At 49.3% G+C, this 6,318-nt stretch overlaps 1 protein-coding gene and 1 long non-coding RNA gene across 4 annotated transcripts in view; one reads left to right on the forward strand and one right to left on the reverse strand.

Annotated features, from left to right (window-relative positions):
* PPP6R2 (protein phosphatase 6 regulatory subunit 2) overlaps nt 1-721 on the reverse strand; it is a 120,911-nt gene extending 120,190 nt beyond the window's left edge. For all 3 annotated transcript variants that reach the window (XR_005104398.1, XM_037388700.1, XM_037388701.1), the window contains exon 1: nt 561-721. The gene's annotated coding sequence lies outside the window, so the exon portion shown is untranslated. The remainder of the gene's footprint in view (nt 1-560) is intronic.
* Nucleotides 722-864: 143 nt separating this feature from the next.
* Nucleotides 865-1,700, forward strand: LOC119148482. The gene is made up of 2 exons (XR_005104399.1): nt 865-1,059; nt 1,361-1,700. It is a non-coding gene; the product is annotated as an uncharacterized LOC119148482 (long non-coding RNA).
* Nucleotides 1,701-6,318: the final 4,618 nt, after the last annotated feature.

A 6,318-nucleotide genomic window follows, 5' to 3' on the forward strand; every position in this document is an offset into this window, starting at 1 on the left:
CAAACTCTTGACACACACAGAAAGTCCGATTTAACCCAGATACCGCAAGAAACGACACGGTGGGACCCGGGCACAGCCGAGCGCAAGGACTGGAAAACAGACCTCTGTGACCGGAGCTGCTGGGGGGGCGGCACAGCCGGCACCGGCGGGGCTACGAGCTATTTAAAACCAGCCCCCGCCAACAGGGGAAAACAAACCGGGGACAGTGGGGGGCGGCCCCGCAGCCCAGGCAGCGCTACGGGACCGGTGACCGATTCCGCCCGGCGCTCTGAGGGGTGGGAGGGGGTGTCGCTGCGGCCGAGGGGGCCGAGGCGGCGGCGGGGGACGAAGGCGGCGGGGACAGCGGGGCTGGCAGGGCGGCAGGCCGCACACCGCCTCCGCGGCCCGCCGGGCCCAGCGCCCCGGCCCCGGTGCTGGAAGGCGGAAGCGGCCCGCGGCGGGGCGCAGCCCTCGGCACGGCCGGCCCCGGCCCCGGCGCGGCGGCAGGTGGCGGCGGGAGGGCGGGCGGCGGTGACAGCTCGGGCGGCGACGCGGGCGGCGGGCCCAGCCGCGGGTCTCACCTGCTGGGGGTCCGGGCCTGCCCTCCGCCCCGCGGCGAGGCCGTTGGCTCGCTGCCTGGCTGCGAGGGCCGGCGGCCCGGCGGGCATGGGCCGCGGCCGAGGCGGGGCGCGGCGGCCGGGGCTGCGCTGACAGCGGGCGGCGAGGCTGCAAGCTGCAGGCACTCCGGCTGCCTCCAAAATGGCGGCGGCCCCGCTGCTGCCCAGAGCTGCGGGAGGGGGGGGGGTGGAGAGCGGGGGGCGGGGCCGTGTGGGGGCGAGGGGGCGGGGTCGCGCACCGGGGGCGGGGCGGGGCCGGTCCCCGGGCCGGGTCATGGCCCGGGACAGAGCCTTGCGGGCGGAGGGACGGGTGTCGGTGTGGGGCGGGCAGGCGGCTCACGGCATGGCGGGGGCGGCATAGGGCCAGACCGGGAGGGGGCAGGACTCCGGGGCCGGCGGGGACAGCGGGAGCCTTTCCGTGGCCGCGGCCCGCAAGGAAAGGGAGGCAGGAGCGGCGGGCGGGGTAAGGCCCCGTGTTGCCCAGCCAGCACCGGCGGGGCCCCGGGGGGAGAAGGGAGGGGGGAGGGCGGGCGAAGGGGGGCACTGCCACCGGCCCGGGGGGTCCCACATCGGGGTTACTCGGTGCGGCACCGCCGGGGAGAAGGCGATGGGTGAGGAGAAGGAGGAGGGAGCCTGTCGGGGAAAAAGAGAAGGAGGAAAAAGGGACGAGCCAAAGGATGGAATAAAACAGAACCGGGGAGAAAGACACCTCTTAGTCATGCTGGCCTGCTGCGTGAAGTACATTTCATTGTTGCCTTGCCCAGATTTGTCTTCCTACGTGGATAAACGCCGCCAAGTGCAAGCGCCGTACAGGAACCCGACGGGAACCCATCCAGCTCTCCCCTTCATGTGAACTGAATTCCAGCCATGAGACTTCCAGCTTCATCTCCTCACCTTCGCTGGTCTTACTTAGGCTCTGACCCTGCAAATATTCATACATGGGGTTAAAATTTAACGGGTGCCCCCCCGCTTCAGGCCCTACAGATGGATCTACCTGCTGGCACAGCCACTGTGGCAAACGTGCCCTGTGGATGGAAATGATAACAGGGAAAGAGTGGGGCTTGCCTGCAAGGCATGCGAAAAAATAAACTCTTTTTATACTGACCTGTTTATGGGGTTTGGGGTTTTTGCCACAGAAACACCACCAAAAAATTCACCCATGACTCAATGGGCAACATTTCTAATTTATGCCTGTATTTTCACCGTAAGGGCTTGAAGGCAAGGGCTCCAAGAGCTTGTACAGCATGGTATTTTTTTATATGAACTACCAGTACGGTAATTTATAAAATTTTTAATTTATAAATGTATAAAATTTTATTATATTTTTATTTAAAATTATAATATTTTATTATAATTTATTAAAAAACATAATTTTTAATAAATTACCAGTATGGTAATTTATACTTTGTTGGCCATTTATAAGGAAAAAAATTAGCACTGCCTCACAAGTTTCAATTCTCTGCTCTCTGTCCATTCTGTCTGCAGTGCAATGAGCTTATAAAGCATTTTTTGTGGCTTCTGGGGACATGATGGCTAGCCAAGCAAATTCCCAAGTCTTCCAGCCATCCACAGAGTGTATTCATTTCCTTACGTAGCACAGGAGGGCTGGGGCTGTAGACCCTGTCTTCTCCAGCTGATTTCTAGAGTACCAGTCTTGGAACAGCTTCCTTCTTTCCTCCTCCAGCCCTGTGAAACACACTAAAATACAGCTTAACTGTCTGGGCTTGGCAGCAAGCATGGGCTGGGGCTGCCAGCTCACCTCTGCTCGTCCAGGACTCAGGCAGGTACAAGAACAGGGAGAGCTACTTACATAGGGAAAATAAGCCGCAGGCCCGAGACCCTGGTTGTTTTACGAGGGCAGCTATATTCTACTGCGAACAAGCTGTCGGTCTTTTCTGTGGCTACTCGTGCTGACATGCAGATGCTGAATACAGGCGTGACCTCCTTCTTGTTCAAACAGATATAAAAATCAGTGTTTGCCTACTTGTGCACGTATGAATATGCAGTTATTTTGGGTTTCACATCTTTTGCTGTTAAAATCCACACCGGGATTTTAATGAAGTAAGTAATGAAAAATATTATCATGTTATTATCCTCTCACCAATGTTTCAGGTTTCCTAAACAGGAAGAAGCTGATCATTTAGTATCCTTCCTCCCACCATTTTAGCATTTCCAGGGCAATTGTTTATAGCAATTCATGCTGTCCATACTCAGTGCACTTAAAACCATGCATCTTGAATGACCTTATGATTATCCAGTTTTTAATACAGCAAAAATAGATTCAGAAAAGGACTTCCTCTCTCACAGTCTTATAGTAAAATTCCTAAGGAATTTTACCATTTTGTACTAAACTAGTATGGTGATCTCACCATAAAGTGAATTTATTTTAAAATCCTGATGCCTGTGAATAAGAAACAGCTTTGCTGTTTACAGGGTGTTTTCTATCAGCCTGGTTTCCCCACCGATTGTTTCAAAAGTCACACAGAATGAACAGAAAGAAGGAGCAAGGTACAACGGTGCCAGCTCTGCTTAAATTAACAGTAACTCAGTGCTGGGACGGAGCCGCTATTCTGGCCAGTGACCTCACTCTCCCTGTCTTGGAAAGAGATCTGAGTCTGCCATTGTGCTGTGTCAAAAAGCCTTGTGGAACAGCAGATCAGCTGCAAGCTCTCTGAGATAGCAAAGTTGTCATCATGCCAATTTGTATGTCATTTTGCATATTGTTAAGGCTAACAGTAATGGATACGGACAATTTAGAAACAATCCAAACTGTGTAAGCACGCAATGTATAAAACTCACTCTCGCAAGTGGTCAAACAGGCTCTCGAAGGGCATGGCAAGAATTCACCCTGCTGCTCCGGACAAAGACAGCCTGTCACTGTGATTTCATGACCTGTGCTGTTGCAGAATTAAATCCAGGCTTCAGACCAATGCCACAGGTGGTCTCAGGTGTTTGATCCTGCTTTTATTGGGCTTACACCCCAAGTATGCGTAATTGCATCTTCATCCTGTATGCAAACTTTCACTCTTTGAACTACAAGGCTGTGAACACTCACTTTTTTTTCTATACATGGAGCATGTATTTCACAACCAAAACTACATCGTTAACATACACCTCTGAGCTCACAAAGCTGCCACTCTTTAACTCAAATAACTGATTTACATATCAAGCTGTCAGGACATAGGAAATTGTGTCTTGTTGTGTGGCTTGCTGGACTACTAGCTAGCACGGGTTTGTTCGTTTCTTCAAAGCATTGAACCCTGTTCCAGGGAGGTTTTGATTCTAAATTCGAAGTTCAGTGAAAAAGCACAAAACCCCGTAGTTCTTGTCAGAAATCCAAAGATCACTGCAGTGAAGGCATGGGCAGGGTACAGATACGGGTGTCTTCAGATCCTCAGCACAATGAGCATTTCAGGCTGGCTTCAGACCCTGAGCACAGCTCTCCAGTTCTAGAACCGGAGGAATGAAGCTGGGCCTGACTAAGATTCACCCTTAGAGCAGAGACACATTTTGCTAGGAGGTTGCAGAACCAGAAATAGGATGTCGCTGATCAAGAATGCTGGGCTCTATTCTTGGCTTAGAAATCACGCATGATCTAGCACCTAGAACAGACATTATATCCAGATTGCCAAGCTACAGTTTTGACATTAATTTTGAGAAACACTGCAGGCAGAAGAGGAAGAGTCCTCGTTTGTTCTACTGGGATCATAAGCTGTATTCCTAAACATAATTTGTGTGTTAGGTTTTCCAAACACCAAGAATTATATTTGGCTGCCTTTGGGGGCAAGTTATATGGCCTTGTTCAAATAACAAAGCTCTGAAGTGTGCAGAATATAAACAGCAATCAGGAGTGGGGCTGGCAAGCTAACATTTCTTGGCTTTCAGCATATTGCACGTTCCTCTAGTCTGCAGGGTATTTATGTTTCTCCTCTTGTCTGGGGAATATTATCCTGACTGGCAATGCAAGAGAAAAGGCAGACAAACTGAAGCTGAATGCAAAATATCCTGCAAAATCTGGTAGGCCGGTTGCTCTTGAGAGCTCTGATGCAAAAGATAATTATAGATGAAAGTGTAGCAACCGCTGTGGTTAAGGTTGCGAAATGCTCTATTTACTCAGGTTGCTTAGGAGCCGTGCAAAAACGACATGCTGGCCCTGTGCGGCACAGTATCTCCAGTGAGGCCAGAGCTTTGGAGAGGATCAGATCTGCAGCGTTCTCGAGTTCTGCTGAACCCTTATTGCCCAAATATGGTACAGGAGCATATAGGCGCTTAAAAGGCTAGAAATTGTGGGCCTGTGATTAGCTCTTCCATAGAGACTAAAAGCTAAGAAAGCCCAGCCCTCCACGCTGAGCTGATTAAATTCTCCTCTGGGAGAAAACACCACTTTGCAGCTTTCTCTGCAGAAGCCCAGAGGAGTGGAGGACCAGTACCCTCCTTACCCCTCACAAAAGGGCTGCAGAGCCTGATACCCATCAGGGCTTAAACTCTTCCCTGTTTTTGTTTCAAGACAAGCTGAGGAAATTAATTGTAAAAGCTCTTGTGTTTAGACAACATTAAACCAAAAATATTCTGGGGCATGTCCTCAGCTTGTGTAAATTATCAGGAGATATCAAAGTAAAGATCAAATGCCCGGCCTTTCCTCAGATATCCTGTGTGTGTTATGACACAGCAGCTACACGCGGTCACAAATTGTTTTCCAAACAGTAATATCATGGTTAGGCTAATGATGTGGTAGGACCATCATGTATTGTGCATCACCTCCTCATTTCCCCGCCCCCCCCCCCCCCTTCTTTGATTACCTTGATATGCTGTTTCTTCATGCTTAAGCCATATAATCACCTCTGGATTATACTGCACCTTGCTAAATGCAGCTGTGGCCCATTACTAGGGGCAGAGGTGCTACACAACACAAATAATGAACTGTATCATTAAGTAATATTATTACTTATTATAGGCTCTCGGCATACTGTATCTAAAGAACTTTTGTACAATACACTACATTACTTGTTGAGATTAATGTTATTATCCAGTCATATAGCTGTCACAATACCTGCACATAAGCAGAAACAAGCTCTGTAGTCTTCATGTTGTTGAGACTTTCTTCATCAGACAATTTCGCCACCATGATCATATGAAATGTTGGTGAGGTCTCCACAGAGTCCAGCATAACAGACCATCTGCTTTGGTCCTACTTACAATCTCAGAAACTCCCAATACATTTCTCTTTCTTGCTAAATGGTGTAGGACAAGTTGTCAAAGAAAAACAGGGAAAAAACCCACCAAGCTTATAGCCGATTCCTGCCAGAAGAGGGGCAATCATGAAATGTAAGAAAAATAGCCTGAATAAAAAATGCTGGACTTTTTTTTGCCCCACAATCCTTTGTGCCATAATAAAAATCACCTTTAATCTTATTCCAAGGGGTCTCATATAGCTGATTTCACTGCAGCCACACATACATTACTGGCTTGCCAAGCAGAAAAAAATTTACTGTGAATATAAAGGGTAATGAAAGTACTTATAACATCTGAGAAGTATAAAAATGATAGCTGAAAGACTTACATTAATATTGAAACATACACCTTTACTCTGACCAGGAAACTATCACAGGCATAATGCCAGCACAGATCCAAGGTTTCTATTTCTCTCTTCACAGAGCCAATTTCCCGGAGTCATGTTGCAGGACAGGCAGGTATTGGAATCCTAAAGATGAATTTAATCAGG

Source organism: Falco rusticolus, chromosome 5 (assembly GCF_015220075.1).
Source record: "Falco rusticolus isolate bFalRus1 chromosome 5, bFalRus1.pri, whole genome shotgun sequence".
Classification (NCBI taxonomy): domain Eukaryota; kingdom Metazoa; phylum Chordata; class Aves; order Falconiformes; family Falconidae; genus Falco; species Falco rusticolus.